The sequence below is a fragment of the Pogona vitticeps genome, chromosome 6 (assembly GCF_051106095.1).
Source record: "Pogona vitticeps strain Pit_001003342236 chromosome 6, PviZW2.1, whole genome shotgun sequence".
Classification (NCBI taxonomy): domain Eukaryota; kingdom Metazoa; phylum Chordata; class Lepidosauria; order Squamata; family Agamidae; genus Pogona; species Pogona vitticeps.
The window spans coordinates 91,526,308-91,551,481 of NC_135788.1; the positions used below are offsets into that span (position 1 = coordinate 91,526,308).

At 42.4% G+C, this 25,174-nt stretch overlaps 1 protein-coding gene across 1 annotated transcript in view; it reads left to right on the forward strand.

Annotated features, from left to right (window-relative positions):
* The first annotated feature begins 954 nt into the window (after positions 1-954).
* The window catches only part of THRA (thyroid hormone receptor alpha), a 134,847-nt gene continuing 110,627 nt past the window's right edge, over positions 955-25,174 (forward strand). Inside the window, exon 1 of the mRNA XM_073004239.2 lies at positions 955-1,318. The gene's annotated coding sequence lies outside the window, so the exon portion shown is untranslated. The remainder of the gene's footprint in view (positions 1,319-25,174) is intronic.

A 25,174-nucleotide genomic window follows, 5' to 3' on the forward strand; every position in this document is an offset into this window, starting at 1 on the left:
CACAGCAAGTGACACATCTCAAAGGTCCCCTACCTCATTATTGTTTATTTCCCATCTATCCAGCGTTCTTTTCAATGAAATCGAAACAGAACACCAGCTAGAGACTGGTGAACTCCTAGGAACTGCATGACTTTGGCCATGTACTGTAGTTACATCCTAAACCTTCACAACAGTGGTAGTTTTCCCAAAACCTGAACAAAAATCTCATATTCAGGTTTTATTTTTCCTCCTGGCAGTGCTTTTCTTCATTTTAACAAATGCACAGAGAGGCAGAATTCCGCATGAAGCTCGGCATCGAATGGTGGAGACGACTCACCTGTTGGACGCCTACCTGCTGCACAGCTGCTCAGAGTGCAAGAGATTTGACTTAAGGAAGAAAATCAGCAACGTTATGATGAACTCCAGAATCTTAAAAAAGGGTGGGAGGGAATTCTCTTTAACACTTAATTCTAATTACATTCCGTTGAACGCAATGGAAATTTGTTCCGAATAAATAATTCTAGGATCGGGGAAAAAAAATCCTAAGAGTCGTTATTTGGGAGTAAGCTCTCTGAACAAACTGGGCCATGCCGTGTGAGTAAACATATATATATTGGACTGAGCTACGCGAATCCAGTGGCTGTGTGCCTGGGCGCTTGGCGAGAGTCGGCATGCTGTTTGCGCATCGCACTGCAGTCCGGGACGCCAAGGTAGAGAGACGGCGCCTACAGGCAGCCGGACGCTTACAAGAATTTGGTCTGGCTAGGACGCCTCTCCCTCCGCTCCCCAGTTCCCACGGCGTGGGTCGGGGATAATCGCCTAGTGCGCAGTCCGTAAGCCCTCGGCCTGCAGGGTGCAGGCGTTAGCCAAGGCGGCAGCAAAGCAACAGCAGCGGCGGCGGCGGCGGTGGGGAGGAGGAGGAGGAGCCAGGCCGGCCTCCTTCCCTTCGGCTCTCGAGTCCATTTCCCCAGTTCTAGTGACACAAACACGCCAGGCGAGCGCCGCTGCTGCCCGAGCCAGGGATCTTACAACCCTCCCCCCCTCCCGCGTTCCCGCCGCCGCCGCCTCCTGCCCGTCTCCTTCTCCGCGGCGCTCCAAGCGGACGACCGATTCCCCTCCCCTGAGGCTGCACCGAAGAAGCGCGCGGGGAAACTCCAGCTTGCAAGGCGAGGGGAAGAGGAGGAGGAGGAGGGGGGCCCGACGCCAGCTTCCTGCTTGCAAAGAAGGGGGGCGGGGGGGAGAGAGGGAGGGAGCGAGCGAGCGAGAGCGAGAGCGAGAGAGAGAAGACGACGACGACGAAGACGACGACGAGGAGGAGAAGCCGACGCCGCCACCAAAGGTAGGATCCCCGGCGGTGGGAGAGGAGTGAATGACGCCTTTCCAGCGAGCCTTTGGGAGGGGGGAAGCGTCCTGCCTGGGCGCTCCTGAACCCCAATATGTCTTCCCTCCTCGGCCCCCCCACCCTCTTCCAGCTGTCTCCACCCTGCGCTCCCCGTCCCATCGCAGCTGTTCCTGTCACTGCCAACGTTGCAAATCTAAAGGAGATTGGGGAGGGGTGGTGGGAAAAGATTGAGCGCGCCCCCCCGTTTCTGCACAAGGATTTTTCGCCTTGGAATCTTGTGGAGCGCAATCTTTTCTCTCTTCTCTCTCCTTCCCCCCCCCCCCCGCCACACGTTTAATCTCATCACTTACTCTTCTCCTCCCCCTCCCCCGTTTGGCATTAACCTATATATATATACTGTACATATTATATATATACAGTATATGTTTCCCTGTCTCTCTCCGGTAGTGGAGAGAGAGCGCTTAAAGGAGGAGCAAAAATAAGGCGGGGGGGGGAGTGAGAGACAGCTCTGTAGTTGTAGACACTTCCCTTTAAAACATTTTATTTGCTGGTTTGTTTACTATACGCATCATGAAATTGGTGCCAACTTGGGGTGTGCAGTCGTTTCTCGCTGGCAAACACGAATGGTTGAAGTGATTCCTTCAAAAACATTTTTTTTTCATGCGTCTGCCCCAGGAATTAAGCTTATAGTTCTAGCAATGCTGAGAAGCTGGGGTGGGGGGTGGGGTGGGGGTGTCTTGGCGTTGGATTAATATCCCTTCTCCTATTCTCGTCTTGCATGAATCCAATACTTGTCACTCACAAGTTGTGCAATTTGGGTTCTAATCCTTTGGTGGATTTCATCTAGTACTGTATATCTGTATATTTCTTATTTAATTTTACTTGTCTCCCCCAACTCTTCAAGTGGGTTGCAAAGGGCCACCAGTAGGAAACTTAGTTTTGACATTCACTTTGGGGTGGAGGTGTTTGGAAAGAGGAGGGTATTTTTCTGTTGGCGTTTAAAAGGGGGGAAATATGGGTAAATATTTTCTTAAAAAATAAGGACGTTTGGCATGTGGCTGGCGGATCACAAGCCTGGGGGGACAGTAGGGGGGACTGCGGAGGATTCCTTTAACATTGGCAGCAAGGCCCATTTTCCGGGCAAGCTGGATTTAACTTTGCATGTTCCATTCCTTCCCCCCCCCAAGAAGAGGAGGGGCTGGGGTGAGTGATGGGTTCCCCCTCTTGGCTTGATCGGAGGGTGGGGTGAAGGAAGGGGGTACTTTGAATTGAAAAGGGACCTATGCAGCAGGGATCCTGTCTTTCAAGGAAGGGGGGTTCTGAAGGGCGACGTTGGGACTCGTTCTCCTGTCACAGTGACAGCTGACCACGGTGGGACGCAGGCTAGGCTGTGAGGGTTTAATCCTCCCAGCTAATGCACTTTGGTGTTTAAAAATCAAAAGCCTCGAGATGTCTGGAAATGGTTCCAACTAGCTGTCGTCCTCCCCTGTTAGATGTTTTATTTTATTTTTTTGAAGGATGAACAAGGAATGGTGGTAGGGTGTGGGGAGAAGCCTGGAGAGGTTGCTGTGAGTCTGAATTGTGTCCTTGTTTGTGTCCATGGCAGCCCAGCCAGCATGCAAGTTTTTGCACGCATCTGGCCTGAGGGGGAGGAACTGGAAGGGTGCAAAAACTGCCATCGCGGCTGCACCACTGTGCAGGGGTTGCTGTGTGCTCCCCCCGCCTCTCTTTCCAGTCTTGGAACGGTTGTTTATAACGTACTTGTTTTGCAGGGAAAACTTCCATATTCTTATTTTTTTGGGGGGGGATCCCTACTGCCTGTTGAAGGGGATGGCCTCTAGGAACAGAGGAGAGGGGAGGGGAGGTCTTCCCATTGACATCAGGATGTCCCCAGAGCCTATTCCTTGTGTGGGTCAGAAAAAGGTAATGGGGTCAAGCAAGGAGTCTTTCAGCCCAGTGTCCCTGAAAATGGGTGGCACAGATCTCGGGGTGAGGATTCTGAAACAAGAGGGTTTTAGGTTGGAGTAGGTATGCTCAAGGAGGATCTGTCTAGCTGAAGAAGTAAACATATACCTCTGTGGGGTAGAGTTCACAGATCTTCTCCCCCCACCTCGCCACGAATCTGATCCAGATAGCTCACACATTTGTCTGTGCTGTACATGACGCCCCCATCCCATGCAATTCATCAGCCTGGGGCTTCCACCCTGACAGATCTTCCTTCACCAGTCTTTTACTGCTCGGATCGCCATGCAATATTAATTGTCACTTTACCTCTCTCAGGAAAAAGGAGCTGACTTTTGCTCAGTAAGATGAAGGTACAGGGATGGGAGGGAGGTAACAGTGAGGTCACTTTTTAGTGCTAGTGGGGGTTGGGAGGTGTGACTCCAGTGCCTTTATTATTATTATTTTTAATTTATAGCTAGGAGGCTTTGAAGGAAGTTCGAAGTGTTTGGTGAATGACCCTAACGTGCTTAAAAGGGCAAAGGTTGTGACCTAGAGGGCAGTCTCCGGCTTTGCCCACCCTAAAGCAACTTGCTGTGATTGTGAGCAAGAGGAGGGCTTAGTATGGGCCAAGCATCAGTTTGAAATTGGAGGTCAAAGCTATGAATTGAACCCAAAACTCATTTCTTTGCTTTTTTAAAATCTAACTGTCACATGCTCACACGTGCTTCCACCTCTTATTGTTTTCCTTGGTAATAGCAATGTCAACCCTTTCAAGAAGGCATATTCTCATTTCTAAAAGGCCACTCTCTTCTCATGTTTAATCCATTTAACTGCATTTACAGGTGCATTTGAAAGGCAGTAGAAATGGTTGAAAAATCTAACAAAGGTGTTTTCACTAGAAGTTCAGTTTTCTTGATTTTACATCTCACCTGCCTGATCACCAAGTGTAGTAGAGGTTTTCTGGCGGACCGAACCCCACTAGCTACAGCAGGGATGGCTAACCTTTGGGCCTTGGAATGTTTTTGACTACAGTTTCCATAATCCTTTACGTTACTTGGGAGTACTGGGAAGTGAAGTCCAAAATATCTTGAGCAGGGTGGCTGGCTCTCCAGATGTGACTCCCACCATTCCTCACCATTGACTAGAGCTAATGGAAGCTGCAGTCTGTACTGTATCTGAAAGATGACATTTTGCCCCCATCCCTAATCTAGAGGGACAAAGTTTCTCTTCCACATGCTATAGCCAGATTGCTTCATGGAGCAGGTGGGGCTAACCTCTGAAGTGGGGAGTGTGTTGTTCTCATAGGTAGTTATGAAAATAAGAGAGGAGGTACATCTCTGTGAGTTGCTTTCAAATTTTTAAGGAGAGAGGTGTCTATAACCTGCAGTTTTTGTCCTGTTGCAGATCCGTGGAAATTAACTGTGGCTAGTTAGTAGTGGTGAGTGAAAAGCATTCTACATGGGCTCAGAAATGTTGTCCGTGGTGTAAAAAACAGGTTTCTGGCTGTGGTGAACTGTATTTCTGGGTGGAGCATACTGCGTTGATTATGGAGCATGTGCAATGGATGTGTGTCTGTAGTCATGTTTGCCTTTCTGTGCCTTTACAAGTGGAAATCTTAACAGCGTTGAGAGGTGAACGGACACTTTGGCGGGGCCTGAGCATTGTATTTGCAGATCTCATTTAAGGCTCCTGGAAGTGCCAGTGCATGGATTAACCTGCCATAGGCAGGATCAGGAAGCACGTGTACTATACACAAGCAGCTGAGCTTTTCCTGGTAGCTTCACAACAACAGAACAGGGTTCCATGCTTGTATATATTACTGCTTGTGTGCCCTAGACAAATAACTTCATTTGGCCTGGCTGGACATCTGAGCCATTGTACCTTTGTGCTTGGCAGCAGCACTATTAAGTGATTCTCTGTGCCATGGCTTCTGCATGCTGAACACCACAATGCCTTCTGCATTCTCACTGGGTTTGACCTTTGGCTGGGATGACCCTAGGTGATGCCTTCCTCGAAGATGTTTGTTGATTCTGTTTTGACAGTGACTGCAGCCACAAATGCTATAGGCATTGTTGCAGATAATAGAGCCAATTGTAGGATTTGCCTATCACAATAACCCTCCCCAACCCCAGTTTTTCTGTTGAAGTGTGTATGTCTAGAGTTAATTTTTTTATAGTTCATTTTTCCTCTTGCTCAGATATGTTGCAGATCAGTCTCTGATTACTACCATAAATAGCTGGAGTTTCCTAGAAAATGTTTTTATATTAGCATGGGAGTATGCATTCTTTAAACCAAGGTTTATACAAATACGTTGTGCCACTTTCTATATAAGAAGCTGTCTTTTTAGATGAATGTGGTCAAGTCTGGGTTGTGCATTGCTAGCACTTGCTTCTACTCATGTTGATGTGTAAGGCACAAGCGCATGTGTTGGTGCATTTTATTGACTACAGAGAGTTGTGCAGTGTGGCCAAAAGCTTTCCAATACAACTTTCTGAGACAACAAGTAAATGCTTTAAATACAGGTGAATATTTTGTACACTATGGCCTGTCCCAAAATTGTAGACTACAATTTCTATCATTCTAGAAGCCATCATGGCCATCTGGAGGTCATCAGAGTGGGAAAGGCTGCCATTGTCCCATAAGCAGGAAGGAAGTAGCTCTCTGTGGATGCTAAACTGAGAGATAGGGATTTGTCTAAGACCCTCTTGAGAGTTTCACAGTTGAGCAAAATTTGGAGCCTGGTTATTTCCACCTAGAAAGAGCAACCTCTCTCTTGAACTACCTGTACCCTCTGCAGCAACAACATTTTGCACAGTATAACTACCTGGATTGTATCACTGCAGTACACGGGCCCCCTTGGAGATGCAGTAGATGCACCTAGTCATGTGCAGTGGCAGCCCTCCCCCCCAGTGCTCCAGTTGAAGCCCTGTGGACTCTGAGCAGGAGATCCATATGCTGTCCAAGTTCCAAGAATCTTAGATGCTAGAAGGTAGCCACCTGATCAATTCTGAACTAAAGTAAGAGCCTACTATTAAACAGTTCCCACTCGTATCTTGTTGAATCAGGGAGGATATTCCTGAGTATTTGGGGACTATGTTTGCTTCTCTTTCTTTTTTTTCCTTCTGTAATGTTTGAGTATTCATTGATTGTTGCTGAAGCCAACAAGATGACATCTTCAAGGGCATTATAGGAAATATACTTTGGATATATTTGTTATAGTTGTGTTTTGCGAAGACGATTTGATGCCTATAGCAGAGAAGCACAGAGAAGTGAAATGTTTAGAGCTCACGCCTGTGGGATCACCCTTTCCCCAATCCCAGAGGTTGTGGGGATTCAGTAGTGATAAGAACATACTCTGCACATAAGGCATGTTCTTCCCTTGTTTATTTTTTATGTTTTGGTTACCAAAGGTGTGTTACTATTGAAATCCTGAAATTTTTATGTTATATTGAGGTGGGGTGTAGACATTTGTAGTTCCAATTCCGATAATCTATCACTCTGTCTGCTATGGTTGATAGCAATAGGAGTTGCGGGGGGGAGGGAAATACTGTACAGAGGGCCAGAGTTGCTCTTGCCTTCTGTGAGGACACAAAGAGATGACGGTTCACCTAAAATAATCTAATGTATTCCTGACAGAAGTATGATCTTATTTGTGTGAACAGTTTGATTTTAGCAAATGTTGGGAATTTTAAATTCCTGGGTTTTGGATTGGTCAAATGTTGTGGTTTCTAATCTAAACTCAGATTACCCGACTGCTTCCGAGTTTGTTACCTTGCTTGTCCAGTTCTCTGCTTTCATTTCCTGTTTGCTTTTGGTTGGTCTCAAAACTATAAGCCCATAAATCCTTGCTTTGGAGAGAGTCCTTTGGATTCTCTCTTAAGATTTCAGGAAAGGGCAAACACGGCTGGAAAGGAGCCATCAAGGAGCGAGTCTGAGGAAAAAATTTTTTATCAGATACAAGTTTGTAATCTGCCCCTCCCCTCAGGCTGTGGCCTAGCTCGAATTTGGACAGATCACAGTGCCGGCAGTCCTAACTATTTCTCTGAGGCCTGGGACTGCCTGTTTCCTTTGGATCTTGTGTGTTTCTAAAGCGAGACTTCTCTCTTTCTCTAGATATAGGCCAGAGTTCACTACGGCTGGCATGAGTGGTTGAAGTCTCTCTCTGTGTGCGCGCGTGCGCCTACAAGCATACTGTGTGAGTGTGGTGTGTGGGCGGAGAGATGTCAGCTGAAACGCACGTGGAGAGCTTCTTGCACTGGTGTTTTGATGTAAATGGTTGTTTCAAGTCAGGCACAGAGGAAGGAAGCACATATACCTTCACTTTATGTGGAAGGCAGTGGGGAGAGAGAAACGTAATCTTGATTTGAGGCTGTTTCCTGAGGCTTCCTCAGATTTGATGCTTAAAGAAGCATTGAAATGCCTGCATAGAAAAAGAGAAGTGATTCTTCTAGTAAGAAGGCCCGTGGCATTGAATACTGGCATAATTACATGTGTTTTGTTGTTCAGCTTGGATGGCTTGCCACTTGCAAGATGCAAGAATGTGATCTCTAAGACAAGAATAAGCAGTCTGCAGCATCCCAGGTGTTGTTGGACTACAACTCCCATCATCCCTTCCAGTTGGCTGTGCTGATGAGAGTTTAGTATAAAAATATCAGGAAAACTAAAGGTTGCCCACTCCTAGTGTAGGCCTCCTGTGCCTCCATTTTTGTTGTACTGTGGTATTTGGTTTCTGGTTCTACTGATGCCTGAGAAATTTATCTAGTGTTGTTTTATCATACACATTTATCATGGTAGCCATTCCAAAATTTAGTGGGATATCTGGATTGGGTGTATAGGTGAGAGGGCTTATTGTGGATACATGAGGTTCACATTTGGTGTCTAAGTTGCACTCTTTAGCCTTGAACAGATACCTTCAGACAATTCAGACTGTCTGGAACTGGACATTGTATGTGTGCAGGTGTGTAAGTACACTCTTGTGTATGTGTTTTCCTTTCTCTCTTTTGACATTTTGTTCACCTGCACAAATCCTCCTGGAGTTGTTGTTGTTTTTCCCTGTTTGAAGGCTGCTCGTTGGTAAGCCTCTGCTTCTCTGTGGCATGTGGGTTTTACATCCTTGTACATGGACTGGCTCATGATACATGGCAATTTGAGGCAAGCAGTATTGGCCAGAATACTGTTGGTGGATTACGCATGCAAAAGTTGAATTGTGTAACTCACCATGGCCGATTGCTGCTAACTGCCAAGGCACCAGTCATTTTATGAATTATGTTAATTATTTAATGGCAATGTCCTGCAGTGAATTACACAATTGAGCTTACATACCTGCTAAATCACTAAAAGATTCTGGCCAACAGGATGTTCTCACTGCTCCCACCTTCATGTATAGAAACTGATTGGACTGGCAGTTGTGTTTTATTTCATCACTGCTGATTGGGTAGCCTCTGCTGCCCTGGCTGAGGGGAGCAGGCTAGCTTAGGAAGCAGGAGACATTGCACAACACACAGAGCACAGCCTTTTGGTACCCTCATTCCTGCACCCTGTCACTGCTTATAATTGCTCCCTGAGGTAACCATCTCATTCTACCAAAAATAGTGCCGGCCGTGGAACTGGCTACACTGCAGGGATGGTGGTGGTTGTGGTGGATTTTTCCCCCTACCTTGCCACCTATGACTTTATGTGGAAATTACTACAAAACTACTAGTCTTTGTGTGAAATAGAGTACCAGAATGTACGAGCCAAATACAGCAAAAATTAAAACAAATTAAAACAAATGCAGCATTTTAAAGATTTATTTCAATGTGAGTTTTCATGGATTATAGTCTGTTTAATTGTGTCAAAGGAAGTGGACTGTAATCTACAAAAGCTCAAACTGAAGTATGTAAGTATTTTAGTCTTTAAATTGCTACAGTTCTTTTGACTTTATTTCTATTATCCATGCCGAAGCAGACTAACATGGTGACCTTGTTTAAAAAGAATGTGTGAGGATATAGCGTAAAGTCTTTGCACCTATATTTTGTCATGTGCTGGGTTAAGAGCTAACTATGCAGTGTGTTATTTTGATATATACTGATTGTTGTTTGTTGTTGTTGCCTTCAATTTAAGAATGATTGATCTTCAAACTGTCTTGTCCTCAATAGCTCTTGTAAACTCAAATCTGTGGTTCCTTTTTGATTTAATCCATCTCATATTTAGATTTCCTCTTTTCATGTTGTCTTCAACTTTTCCTAGCATTATTGTTTATTCCAGCAAATCTTGCCTCCTTCTGGTATGCCCAAATTATGTTGGCCTCAGTTCTGTCATTTGTATTTTGGAAAATAAAACAAACATAGGTTCAAGGACTTTTTTATATAGTCATGTGAAAAATAAAGTATTCTATGATTTTACATATCAGGATGTAATAAAAATCATCTGGTCCTTAGCAGGTCTGAAAATTAGTTAAATAGAACCTCAGATGAACAACAACACATGACATATTATATGGTGTCATGATTTACTTTACAAAAATAAAGCCAAAATGGAGAAGCCATGTGTGAAAAACTAAGTACACCTTATGTTAAAGGTGTTAAATAGGTCATAGAACCACCTTTAGCAGAAATAACTTGAAGTAATCGTTGTCTGTATGACTTTATCTGTCTCTTACATTGTTGTGGAGGGATTTTGGCCCACTCTTCTTTACAACGTTGCTTCAGTTCACTGTTTGTGCTGATATGCTGCTTGGTTTTTGCCAAATGTGGCATTGTGCATTATGGCCAAACATCCCCACTTTGGTCTTGTCTGTCCAAAGGACATTGTTCCAGAAGTCTTGTGGTTTGTCCAGATGCAACTTAGCAAACCTAAGCTGTGCTGCCATGTTCTTTTTAGAGAGAAGGGGCTTTCTCTTGGCAACCCTTCCAAAAAGACTGTACTTGTTCAGTCTTTTTCTAATTGTACTGTCGTGAACTGTTTGGAAATGGCCTTATAACCATCCCCAGATTGATGGGCAGCAACAATTACTTCCCTACAATTATTACTGATATGTTTCCTCCTTGGCATTGTGTTAGCACACGCCTGAATGCTCCAGTCCAGCCAACTGCTAAAACTTTGGCTTTTATAGAGGTGGTCACGCTTGCTGATGATCAGTTACTCAAGGGCATTTGGTTAGCAGCACCTGGCTGCTACTTAGCCTCTTATTTCCTATGGAAGCAGTAAGGGTGTACTTTGTTTTTCACACATGACTTCTCCATTTTGGTTTTTTTTTTGTTAAATAAATCATGACACATTGTAATATATCATGTTTTGTTGTTCATCTTAGGTTGTATTTAATTAATTTTCAGACCTGCTAAAGACCAGATGATTTTTATTATGTCCTGATATGTAAGACAATAGAATTCAAAGAGGGTGTACTTCCTTTTTCACATGACTATATCTTGTTACATGGGCGATCAAAAAGCCCTATATCCAGTAAGTATGGAAAGTGGAGGTGTGAGCTTCGTATTTGGAGATGAATACAAATCCCGCTGGCACAGGTGGTGGCCTGATTATCTCCTGTCCCCAGAACCTGCTGGTCGACTTACAGCGCGGCAATCATTGCAGTAGCCCAGCTGCCACAGCCCTGTCTTCCTGGTCACCCCAGCACACTATGGCTGAGTGGGGAGACTCATCCTGCCACCCCCTTGCCGGAGTGGCTGGGTGAACAGGGAGATGGGGCTACAGCAGCTGGGCTACTGCTGTGATTGGTGCACTGACAATGATGCTGGCCACACACCGCACTGTAAGTGGATTGTCATGAAGCTCCCATCAATAATGGAAAGCACATTGAATTTCCTACACAGTTTATAGTGGCAGACCAACATTTAGATCGAGGTACGATCAGGAATGGAGATTAGAATTAAGGTTTAGCATGGTATGAGAACACTTCTGGAAGCCTGGATTTGTTTAAGACAAAGTCAGAGAGTATTCTCTGAATATTGTTAGGGGATGCAAGGACAGTGCTTGATCTCTGAAAATAGGAAGTATCCAGAGACACACTTGCATTGGACACTCTAGTTTTTTTTTCAGAATTGGGACTAGTTCCTTAACACACAAACACACAGACACACTCTTTTTCTATTTTTCTTTATTTGAAATATCTATAGCCCACTCTATACTGTAAGCTCTCTGGGTGGGTTGCAGGGCTTTATAAAACAATTTTTAAAAATAACATCTTTAAAACAATTTAGAGTTAAACAGTTTAAAACACATAAAATTAAAGCACTGCATTAAAACCTGCATAGGCCAAGATCCTCATCCCCCAGAGGTTCTAATAAATAAGCATGTTCTGACTTGGTGCTGAAATGATGCCAATGTCGGCACCAGTCAAGCCTCCAAGGGGAGGTGTTCCTCAGTCAGGAGCTATAAGGGAGAAAGGCCTCGCTTGTGTCTCTGCATAATGAACAGTTATCGGTGGTGGGACATGGAGGAGGGGTACCCCAGCAGATGTTAGTGATCGGACTGATTTATATAGGGAAAGATGCTCCTTCAAATATCCTCTGTATGTACAAACACAGTCTGAGGTTATTCACTGATGAATGGGAAAGCACTTTGCACATGTTCACATGTGCTTTTCTTTGTGTGTGTGTGTACACATCCTTTGATTAGCTTGGAGAATCATCATCCATACACAGAAGGTTTTGCAGAAGTGTACAACAGTCTCATGAAGAGAATCCTGTGGAGGGGACCATGCCCAAATCAGGGAAGGGAGGGCCGAGGAAGTTCAGTGGCTGCAGAATGATGACTGGCTTTGGGGAGAAAAATCAGAAAACTGGCATTGAATGCATCATCTTGAAGAAGGGGGTGGGGTTTGGCGAGAAGCATCACCTGCCCCTTCATTGGCCCAATTGGGATCACTCCAAGGCTTGATTAGGCCCTGGGATGAAGATTCCTATCTTTTGACCTAAATTTCACTTTGCCGCTGTAAGCCATGTGGGAGGTTCAGTGGACTTCCCATGTCTTGCGAATATAGTACTCAGGTGTTTTTTTAAAATCTCACATGCACATCTTTTTAAATATGTGATAGTAGTTGTAATACACTCTTATAGATGGCAATTGGGCAGTTCACTTTGGGGGGAAACCCACAAATTTTAGAACATCTGCATTTAGAACTACTTAAACACTTTCACTGCTTCTACCCATCTATTTCAACAATGTTAAGCAGAGGAGACAACTTAAAACCCGATGTATACTTCCTCAAGTTTCGTGATAGGAGAAAAATAAGATTTATATATGTTTAGTAAGTAAATGTTTTTTTAAATTAATATGGTAATGAAATGATGCCATCAAGACAGGAAGTATTTAAGTTTTGCTAATTTGTCCTTGTATAAGTACTATTGTGCAAATATTTTAATAGCTTTAAACGTGTACATGTATCTCTTTTTAATTTGCAGCTTTCTATGTAAGCAATTCCCAGTGTAGTATAATGGTTAGAGTGTCAGAGAAGGACTTTAGAGAACAGGATTCAAATTCTTGCTCAGCCATGGAAACTGACTGGGGGAGCAGAACTGGTAAAACAACTCCTTAAATATCTCACTTACCTTGAAAGCCCTATTAGGGTTGCTAGAAGTCAGTTCCAACTTGAGTGAATGAAAAACAGGGCTAAAAAGATAGTGACTGGAATAGTACTGGTGATGATGTGCCAAGGTGTAAAAATGCATTGATTTACTTCCGTGCTTCATATGTTGCTGGCCAAATCATAACCGTGACTTTTCAAAAAGGCAGAAAAGCAGTGCAAAGATGATACACTCCCACAGAGATTCTACTGTGTTGTGTAGAAAGCAGAGCTTTCAAAATTACTCATTTGATCTATAGTGACAATGCCAGCTGGGAGTTTCTGGGAATTGAGATTCTAAGAAGTAACTTTTTCAAGCTGTTGTGAAAGAGCCAATCTTTTGAGATCTCAGAAGAAATAGGAGAACCGTGAAGAAAACAACGATTTGGTAATATCTCTTGAAAGTGAGTGAACAGTGTATGGCTATTCCATAATGAATGCCTACTATGCACTCTTTTATTTATATTTTAGAGAGAGGAAACTAGAAGATTCTGAGTTTCCTGAGGCTGTGGTAGCATTATAAATGAGTTCCTGGCTAAAAGGAAACACAGTCTTTCAGATGCAAATCCATCTCTGTCTATTGGATCATAACTGGTTCTGTGGATTTGTGGGCCAGTTAAAGCTGATTCATGCTTGCTGACACTTTCTGAATATATTAGGGCTGCATACAGGTTCTGTGTGTGTGAAGACACACTTCCATGTGGGGCTGTATATACAGCTGTTATGACATCTAAGCATTTGAGCTAGCTTGATACGAATAGTGCTACTGTGGTTGCTTTAATTGCAGCAGCCATGGCTATGTTGCCCATGTGGATTCTCCCATTCAGAGACACATTATTACTATGCTTGGTGCAGTCCAGTGTGTTCCCTTATATCCTTTTCAAGAGCCTGTAAGGTTCTACACACATCTACTCCAAGAAAAGAACTGTGCATTTTGAAAAGTTGTTTGAATCAGAGCGTTACAAAAGTATTAACAAACTTGCAGGAACCTACTAAGGTGATGGATGAAGGTAAGAATATTCTTAGGGATTGTTTTCGAACACAGAAGATGATAGGGTCATTTCTGGTGTGCTTTAGCTCAGTGCTCCTCAGTCTTTGGTCTCCTAGATGTTTGAGACCTCATCTTCTAGCATCCTTTACCATTGACCATGCTGACTGGCATTCCTGGGAGTTGAAGTGTAGACCATCTAAGGGTGCAACCTTAAGAACAGATCTGTGCAGATCTTAACTCTCAGAATTTTCCAGGCAGTGTTGTTGTCCAGAAACACAAACCTGCACAACTTTCCATTAGTGTCATTGCTTTAGCTCTCTTCTCCTAAAAATAGGTAGTTTGATTCTTGGGAGCAACTATTTCCTTGTTCCTCTGTACAGCCAAAAATGGAAGGGGAGGGAATTAAGCAACCCTTAATCCAAGGCTGAGCAGAGTATGGCTCTCCAGATGCTTTTGGAGGACAGCTCCCATTAGCCATAGCCAGTATAGACAACAAGGAAAAATGCTGAGAGTTGTAGTCCAGTGACATCTGGAGGACTTCACTTTGCTTACCCCTGAGTTAATATTTTCTAAAAATGCTGTTTGAGTAGATTGTAGCTCCAGTACCTCAACTTTAGGCCACTCCTGCTCTAATCTTCCAGGAGTTGGATAAAACACAGTAATACTGGCTCCTGCCTCCCATTCCAAACCTATAATTAATTTAACTCAGATTGTCTTCAGCAGCTGTTGGGGATGGGGTAGGAGAAGCTAATGAAGTTGAAAGGAGAGAGAGAGAGAGAGAGAGAGCAGCAAAAATCCAGAGGTTTGGATGTCAAGAACCAACAAATGTGTGGCTGTCGGTTTTTGACATACTTATCTAGCCTCTGCCTAAAACTGGATATTTGGACATTTTAAAATAAAGACTGCATGTGGAAGGTGATAAAGGTGAGACAGGGAGCCAGCATGAAGACTTAATGGATGCACAATGATTTGGATATATGAGGCATGCTGGTAATAAACACACAAGGTAAGAAAAAAAGAGAATAGTCTTGACAGATTGCTGTTTTGATCCAGGAATTAGTAGGGGTCTTTAAAAACAACAACAACATAACCTTTCCCTACCTGCTCTCTCCTTTGCATGGATGCTGTTCTAGAAAAATATTTATGGGCGGGGGGGGGAGCAATTTGCTGTGGTGATTTTGAACAGAAAAATAACTAGCAGAGAATGAATCAAATGCCATCATCCCGTCTCTGCTCCAACTACCTTGTGTGGAAGAGCTTTAAAAAGAGAAAGGGAGTCTGGGTCAGCCTATAAAAGACAACCTAAGGGCCAGGAACGTGCTTGACAGTCACTATTTTGTGCATGTAGAATGGGTAGCTGCTAATATGGAATTCAGTGAGTTCTGGATGTAGATCATAAACTCCTAAGGGCAGGGACTTATTTTTCTTTGTGATGTATAGTGTTTTGTTTGTTTTATTCTGTACATGGTCACATATACAGATTGTTTTGTATAAAATATGTGTTGTTTTTAAATTTAGATTCTAGTCCTCTTGTAAAAGGCAAAACTTACTATCACTTTCCACTGAAAATACAGAGAGTAAATGTGTCTCATTGGGAAATGCCACGTTATCAAGCCTACAAGTTTTTCAAGTCAGCGCAACCTGTAAATCCTTTCCTGTGTTGTTCCTGCCTAACTAGTGAATCTTTTTTAAAAAATTTTTTTTCTTATTCCTCTTATCCTGTTATCCTTCTTTTACTCTCTTATCTAGGTTCAGCTGTCCTGGCAGTTGGATGCAGCCGTTAGAATCTGAAGTTGCGTGTGAAGGGTGTGTAATCTCTGAGCAGCTCTTTGCTATATGGTCAGTAGTTAGTGAGAGCTTCAACAGAGAGTTTCAACAGAGAACCACAGTCTTGTGGCTGTCTTCATAATCTGCTGATTCATGTCCTGTGTTTTAGGCCTGAGGCCTAACATTGTGGAAAGCTGCAGTGAGGTGTAAATCTAATGCAGGTAAATAAATGGTCTGTATGGCTGAAAGATAGAAGGCCTGAAGTCATGGGTGGACTGGAGGCCAGGTACCATATTAGGCAAAGGAATACAGGGGCTTGAGGTGAGGAAAGGCAAAAGAATCCATATTACTACTCAGTATAACAGGTTGATGAGACTGAAGAATTGGCTTAACTGGAAAGATTTTTATGGAGCCTGGTGTGTGCAGTGCTCTGAACAGTACTCATCAGCTGAACAGTACTCAATTCTAGTACAGCCTAGAGCAGTGGCTTTCAACACTGGCATCCCAGCTGACATGACCGGTGGTCAGGATATACAGGAGGTATCCCACACAACAGAAAGGCCAGTCGTTGCAGACCACTTGTTTAAGGGGTCTTTGATCCACAGCATCATTGGCCACAGTGTCTGGTCTGGTTGGCTGAGGAACAGAGCAGAACTGATGCATAAATGCTGGGGTTATTCAAGATGTTACTCTGTGTTACACAGTAGGTTCTAACTGAAACATTGCTGTTTACTCTGTGTAACTAAAACATAACTATATCTATCTAGAAGGGTCAGTATCTTTAATTTCAGATTTTAATTTGGAAAAGAAATGCTTGTGGGATGGTGTGAGTTGGAATGGACATGCTGTATTTCAGTAACTCTCATTGGCTGCAGAGTAAGAACCTGAAATCCATTATTTTTTATTGTATGGACTGTATTTTATGAGTTGCTGTTTTTCTCTCTCACACACCTGAGAAAATTATCTTGCTGAGAAAGTAGAGGATTGATAAGGAAATCTCAGTGTCTAATTGCCATTCTGAGTGTTGACCAATCAAAGGCAAAGCCTAGAGTCACATTAATCAAAGTGAGGGGGAAGGGAAGATCCTGGTGCCACATTGGTTCATACCACATTCTGGATTGTTCCGGTGGTCAGAGTCTCAGCTTTATGGCCTATAGGATATAGTGGAGGATTCAACTTTTGCAAGATAGGATTCTGACTTTGAGTTGTGTGTGTGTGTTTTAAAAAAAGCCTGCTTAGAAGCGGGAATGGGGACTTGAGTTGCATGTCCTGCTGTCAAGTCAAACTTAAGAGAGATGAAGCTACTGTTAAAGGCTTGTGCATGCCAGACTGGGTCTCCCTCTCTTATTCCAAATTGATGATCATGGTAGCAGAGTCATAAGAAAATCTTCATTTGCAAAATCTGAGACCCAAGCAGCAATTTCTGGAATTAAGATAGTTTTTTTTAAGTGATATTTAAACATGGTTCTGGTATCCCCAAAAGGAGCTAATTAATAAGTGTGTTGCCTGTGGGATCCTTGTGTTCATATATTCTCTCTCTTGTTCTGTCTTTCTGATGTAGGATCCAATTCCCTCTCCTCTTCCCTCCCCATTTGAATCTCCCCTGCCAGTTGTCGGAAAGCATTAAGCAATGGGCTGCCACCACCTCCATGCCAAATGAAAACTGAATCCTGCTTTCCTTGCTGCCTGCTGGGGTGGTAGAGAAAGAGGGAGGAGGTGAATGGGTGGGTGGAGAAGAGCTGACCGTTTTTCTTAGATGTCTTTCCACTCTCTCCTCTTCTCTTTGGAGCTCTCTGTGTGTATGTGTCAGGAAACAGTAGCTGGTTGTATCACTGGGGTTTCAGTGAGCTGAATGACCTTCTCTCTGTGGCACAAGGGATGATAGTTGCATTTCTTTATTAGCAAAAGATTTGGGATGCAGGGACATTGCTTGATATTGGAAATGCACAGAGACAAAAGCACGTCTGGAAGTCAAACAGTTTCTTATCTGAAGATTCTGGTTTCTTTATGTATGCCTGTGGCATTACTTAAAATTATTTGGTTTTTTACACATCATGATAAACAAACCTTCACAGAATGACTTTAAAACCCACTAGAAAATACAAGAGATGTAGTAAAAAAAAAAGCACTAATTAAAAGCACGACCCTGTTAAGAAGGAACTACAAAATAAAGTCGAAGTTGGGAAGACTTTTAAAAATAATACAGGTTAAGTGTACACCTTACAATAAACCAGACTGTGATTTTTTGAGTTCTTCTTGCTGTTGAATTCAAACTCTTTCCCACAACCAATACTGATTTGTTAGCCAGCTGCAAATCACAATTAAAAATCATGGTTTGTTATTGGTTCATGAACTGCAGATTGTGGAGAGCTGGACAGCTGTGGTTATGAGCATGGTCCACCAATTTGAGTGCAACTCATCAGCCACAAATCATAATAAGACCTCCAGTTTTTTGTGAGCAACCTTTGCTCTATATGGGAGGAGCAGTTCTGAATACCTTTAACTGAAAAGGATGATACAGAAGGAGAAAGAGAAAAATATTTGCCTGTGACTGTGGTGATCTTCTGCCAGGCAAAGTGGATGGGAGCTGACAAAACTTAGGAAAGTTAATTTTTGGACCACATCTTTGGTCCTAAAATGATGTGATCCCTGCAAAATTAAGTGCTCATAGGTGGCTTTGTGTCTTTATAGTGTAAATGACTCAGTGCTGCAGATTTCATTTTTTACAATTTGTGATTTTTTCTTGTTTAGCTATAATAATTTGATTTGGCGATTCCAGTAGCATTTCTGGTTTTGAAGGTGCCATCAAGTCAGAACCGACTTATGGTGACCGTAATAGGGCTTTCAAGGTAAGTGCAATATTTGAGGAGTGGTTTTACAAATTCCATACACATGTGGGGATTTGAGTAAGGACTTGAACCACGTCCCCTGAGTCCTAGTCCATCACTCTGTCCAGTGCATCACAACATGTATCATATTTTTGATGGACTGGCCTCTAATGTGCCTCTGACAAATGCTGAGAAAACTTGGGAGTGTCTATGTGTGGATTTACAAAGAATTTTCCCCAACCTCTTTCATGTTGTTTTGATATATGCATAATTTAAATTGTTTGAACAACTTTAGTACCCACACATTTTTGACTGGCAATCTTTGACAAAGTATTTTCTCATAGAAGTCTACATTTCCCCCCTCTTTTACATATCAATTATTTCGTTTTATATAGGTAAAAATACATTACAAGAAAACAAAAAAAACCTTAAACCAAGGTCCCAAGAGGGCAGGTAGGAACATGTATCTTGGTTTCCATTTGCTAAATATTACTGAGAATTAAATTAGTATGAAAATGGTCAAAGTCTGAACTGTGAGCAGAATGTCCAGTTCATATTCTGTCTTAACTAATGTGTTATAAGGCTCCATGTTTCAACATCATTCTTCCCTCCCTTTTTTCAATATATATATAATCATAGTAGCTTTCTTTCTGGAATTGTAAGGCATGCTGAGATAATGTATGAGAATTGCTTTGAACACTGCAAAAGCAATATGAGCTCTGTGTATTACTAATAATATAGCTAATTATAGTCCAGATGTGGAGAGATTGGACTTGGGTATTTGCATTAAGAGAAAGGCTGATAAAATTGGAAACAGGCTCATGAGACTTCAGCTCTGAAAAGTCCAGGCTCAGGCCTAATTCTCACAAACAGACGATGACATAGTAAATGCTTCTGTTGATGTGCTGGGTGAGACTGAGGAACTGGCTTGATTGGATGCTGGTGGGAAATCATTTGAACAAAAACCTACTACAGATCCCACCACTTGAAGGGAATTGGGAAGAGGATGTGGATGGAAGGGAGCTTACCATCCACATCCTCTTACTTGAACTTACTTGTGTAATTCCAAGAGGCCTTTTCACACTATACAAAGAAGCTTTGCACACCTTGCCATGGTGCTTCTCGGAAGACTAAGCCCCCCCCCCCAGTGTCAATGAGTGCAAGTTCCCTATCTACTTGCACCCGCAACTCATGCTTCCTGTCTGGAACTGGTGCAGGCTGAACTGCAACATTGCAATGGGGTGGAGAAATTGATGCACCTTTTACCCTCTCACAGACACAACAAGGAACCAACGAAGCATATTTCCAACCCCACTGCTTATTTTTATTTATTCCTGTAATTTCTGACATTGTCTATTAGGATGGTTCTTACTGCATATCACTTTTTATTGCACTTTACTGAGAAAAGCAGAATGCTAAACAAGCAAGCAAATTGCAGCAATGGGAACAGGGCCTGGCTCGCACAATAATGTTCCATACTCTTTCCTTTTATATTCAATATTTGGTTCTTTGATGAGTCTATGCTTAGCTTCTTAGCGTTTGAACATATAAAGGGAAATACTATCCCCTATCCTCCCAGAATCGTGTTTTGTCCAATTACTGCAGAAATATTAGAGAGTGACACTTTTCCTTAAACATAAAATTTGATTACAATTATGCAAATACTCCTTTAATTTAAAAAAAATGCATTGTTCTATGATTTTTGCCCTGTTACCTATAATCCCAATCTAGCAACAGAGAATTTCTGGCTATTGCTTTTAATATATATTAAGCCTGTGTCCACACCTGTAGTTAGGTACAGAATCTGTGAAGATCTCCTCTCTCTAGGTTAAACACAGTGAGCTCAACATATGCTCAACACAAATTTCTTGTCCTGTAACTATTCTAAACTGTGTTCTTCCATAACTATTCTATAGGCCGTTTGTCGAATATCATGCAGCCACTTCTTAATTATGGCTGGCATTAGCATTCCTTTCTTCTTAAAAGGAACATTCTAAGTTCTGGGTTCAAGAAGGTGCATAGCAGCGACTTCGAAATTTCCTATTTGGTTTTATGACCATGTGTGGAGGATGTTGCTTGTAGTCTCCAGTCATATTGTATTATTATTATACTCATCCTCTGTGCTAATAGTAAACTTATTCTACAAGTATGACTTTAAAGTAGCCAAAAAGCATTGGCCATGACAAAGAGAGATACCGTACATTGGCAGGTTCAAAGGTGTCCTGAGCCTTGCCAAACTATGCATCTTCTATAGATAAGGAAAAGTAGTAGACGAGGGGAACTTTTCCAAATAATTCAGTGGGGATTCTGAATCCTTTGTTGAGTGCATGGTATTTGCTGATCATTGGGCAAAACTAAATAAAAAAACTGGTGGCGGGGGTTTTATGAATTGGAGCATCCTGGAAGAGGACAGGCAAGCAGATGATCCTAGACTGGAGCACTGAAATTGCAGTATTTTCTTGACAGTCCCATGTGAAAATGAACCTAGATGGCTGAATGAAATGCTCAGAGGACTCTCTGTATAGTTAGAAAGATATACATTGTAAATTAAAAAAATAAATCTTGGAAGAATGATCAAGAAGAGCATATGAACTTCTGGGAAATTGTGATGGGAATGGAATCAAGCCAGCAAGTAAGAGAGAAGGAATCCGGAAGTAAGGCAGATTTGTGGGAGGAGTCTTTCAGTTATGTCTATGGCTGAGAATGATTGACACAAAATGTCAGGGTGTCAAGTGGAAACACCCCCTACCACACCCCATGAAGGGGACAATGGATGGCAGAAAATTAACCAACTTAAGTCCCTGATGGCTTATAGTGAATCCTAAGGTTGAGGCAGAGATTTTAATTATGGAGAGATACATGCAGAGAATTGCACCCCACTATGTTTATGTAGACATTTTAGAAAGAGAAGAATGAACAAACAAACAAAAGGACAGTGTTTCTTCTTAATTGCTGTAGTTCCTCTCTTCTGCCCTGCCCAAGTGCTCACATTTCAGGCTGAGAGTTCCCAGCCACAACTGGTTTCAGGGCCGAGATGACCTCATATCTTGGTGGACCATGGCAGGCTTATCTGGCAGTGGTGGTAGGTGACACCAATTGGGGCTAAGTGGGAGTTCCATTTAGATATCCCACAATGCCCAGCATAATGGCATTTTTGGAAATTAAATGGCAAACCAAGCCAGCTGTTTTGGTAATCTTTGGAGCAAGAGATAAAAACAAATTAGTACTTAATTTGAGCCAGCATTGCTGTGATTTTTCTCATCCAGCATTTTGTTTCAACACTAGCCAGCCAGGTGTGACTCTGGAAATTTACAAATCAGGTATGAAGGTGATAGCCCTCGCCTGTTGTTTATCCCCAGAATCATCTCATACTGAAAGGTACACCTTTTCTATACATAACAAATCCATTTTTCTGTTGTTGCTATTGGCCGTGATGCTTTAGTTTTTATATCAATCATGGGATAGATTTTTTTCTTAATTTAATGTGTCTGCTTAATCCTTTATTCTTTTCTTTTAAATGTCAGTGGTTTTTTCAAAGTTTTTTTCTCTGTGTGTGTTTCTTTCTTTCTCTTTTTTAACTTGGAGTCATTTAAGTCTTGGTGAATTATGTTAAGAATGATTTCAGAGGACCTTTGACCCCTCCTCCAGAATGGTTGCCATAGGTTCTGTTTAATTTTTTTTTGGTCTTGTTTTTTAGCTTTTGCTGGGCTTGTAACTTGCATTGCCCGGTGACACTGATTGTTTGCTTCAAAATCCAAACCTTTCCCATGATGTTTTTTTAAACAAGAAAATCAGCCTTGAAGTTGCTCAAGGGAGCTCCTTTTTGCCTCCACTCCCCACTCAACAACAGAGAGCCTAGCAAAATCGGAGAAGTATGGTGGGGGAGAAAGGGTGTGTCACATGGGGGGGGGGGGGAACTGCAAGTTGCAAGCTGCAACTTTTGTAGAAAAGCTATTTTTCCTGTTTTTCTGGGTGTGTGGCGGGTTGGGACTTTTACGTGCAGAGACAGACCCAAAAAGTGAAAATCTAAAGTTTTTCTACAGCCAAACTTAAGGCAACTTCACAGACTGCACAATTACTGTGGGAAATGGAGTTGCTACACAAATGTTGCCTACAGCAACATGTCAGAGATGCTATAGTATCACTGCACATATATATCTGATAACTCTGTCCCAACCAAGCAAAGAAGTATTTAAAAATATGGTGTATATGCATGCTACACGTTGCGCCAGATGGTTGAAGTTAGCTGCCATTTTGTTTTTGCGGTCACTCTGGGCATTGCAGGATACATACATGTCATACATATGGCATTAGAGTTCTACTGTTGTCCATCACCCCTCTGCTGTGCTTGCCAGAACTCCTAAGCAAAGGAGAGGCCATAGCAGGGGGTATGTTGCTCAGTGTCCCCATGAAACCTGAAGGCAGCATTCATTTTATCTGCAGGCCAGGCCTGTGTCATAGAAGTATTGCCTATAGCAGTTTGAGAGCTCCCTGAAATCTTTGTAACAAAAGCCCTATTCAGATGTTCTGCAATCTGGAATCATCTGGGTAGTTCGAACGGAGGGGCCAGTCCCATCCCCTTTCTCTTTGCTTTGCTCACACAAGCAGTGACGTATATGAAGAGGTGGAAGGTCCAACTCACATATCGGATTGACATGCAAGCAAGCACTCAAGTTTTCCCAGGTCCTTGTTCCTATGTATAGCTAAGATGCAAGAAAAAATCTATCCTCCTTAGACTTGCTGCTACTCCAGTAAGCAAAGCAAGCGGTGCTAGCTTTTCTCCTCTAGACATGCTAATATTTCCCTTTTTACTGTAAGTTGTTCGGGGGGGGGGGAACAAAATGTATTATTATAAAAGGACCTATAACTCAGTTACCGATACAATCACATACATAACAATAAATTTATCTCTGTGAATAATACAGTCATTCCCATGGTTCATCAGTCCTTTATCAAACCTAAGCACATCAGTATTCCAGCCAACTTTTCAAAACCTCATCCTCCCCTTTTAGATCTGAATGAAAAAGTAACAGAAGGTACCAAATCTTAATAAAATCATCATCTTTTATTTCTCCTTCAATCAGTCTAAACCATGCTAATGATTCCAGGTTCAGAATAGGGCTAAAGAGTGTAAGAGAGTGTAAGAGCATCTTCTTGTGAATAAGAGACAGAGTTGGGGATCACTACAGGTAGGGCATAACTTAGGTAATTAGTTTTTTTAAAAAAAATAAGTTACTTGTTATTCATGACCTACCTGGCAAGTTACTAAAGTGATCTAGTCAGCTCAGGATTTTTATATAAGTGCACTAAAAATGGCCAATTCGCCAGTCTTCCTGAAGGAATATTTGTACGATGTTGAATCAACATTATGCTTTTGCAGAAATGCTTAATGTTTCCCTTCTTTTTAAAAAGATGTTTAAAAGTAGCAATGTTGCATCTTATTATTAAGAAAAAAGAAACAAGAGGAGCTATTATGTTAAAATGTGTATGTCAGCTTTCAAGTTTCATAAAAATACTCATCAACCTCATTTGAAAAAAGGCAGAATGTCAGGTATGCAGAAATGACTGAAGCAGTGATTATCCCGCACTCTAGTGCTTGCAAAAGCATTATTTTTGGGCCACCCACATCATAAGCACCACAACCATAGATAAATGTAACATCTCTGTAATCCTGTGTGTTTTGGGGTGTTTTGGAAATCTCCGTGGTTGTATTGGTGCTGTTCTTATTAGAGAACTGCTTTCTCCATTAGTTTATGTGAGGCTCAGCCTCTGAATTCAAAGGATCGATTCCTTCCCCCACCCAGCCTTGACTCATGCCGACACAGAGAGCCCCATCCCGTCAGTTCATGACCTCCAGATATAGGTCAGCTGTTTTCCGGATCAATCGTCGGTCCGCCTGTCACAGGCCAGAGAGGAGGGAGTTCCTCTTTGGCTTGATTTTCTTGGAAACAGAAGAAGGCGCAGGCAAGGCAAACTGCGTGACTAGCCTGTCTTTTTTTTATTATTATTGCGATTGCCCTTACCTTTGTCTTCATCACTTTCAAGGATACGTGTCAGTTTCACCATAGCTTGTCCTGTTGCTATGCTATGGGCTGCCTGGGTACGTGTGTGTGCAGATGGAGAGAGGTGTTCTTGGACACGCGTTCTGGCATGACCTCCACAGAGCCTGAGTGTTCTTGGGCTCTGCTTGTTGAGACTTGATGTGACATTGTTGGGTAACCCCAGGCCGTGGATTTGTTGTGGGGACAGGCATTGTAAGTGACTCAGTGTCTCTTATACTCCAGGGACCACACTGTTTCCTTTGCTTATGTCATCATTGTGGCATCCTCCCTCCAAACCAGAATTGCTGGCAGTCTCAACAGCTGCTGTCCCTAAATACTTTGGATTCCAGTTGGGTTTGGTAACAGAGGGGCTCAAGATAGATCGTAGTTGCAGGGAGTGTACCTCCAAGGGACAAGCATACACTGATTTGCACGTTCATTTGCACATCCATTTTCTAGGTCTTTTACATATGTTTTGGAGTTTAATTTTTATTTTTTTTTTTTTGGTCCTTGTTGTTTCAGAGAGAGATCTGAAGATGTGATAGTGAAAGGACTAGGGAAAAGAACAGAAAATGGCCCAAGTTTCTGTTCTTTCCTCCACTCTTAAAAAACCCTGCATATTGCAATTATTGCAATTACTCAATCAAAGATTTAAGCATAGATTAAATTTCATACTGTTTGGGTGATCCAGATAAAGACGTTTAATACTGCTATGGTATG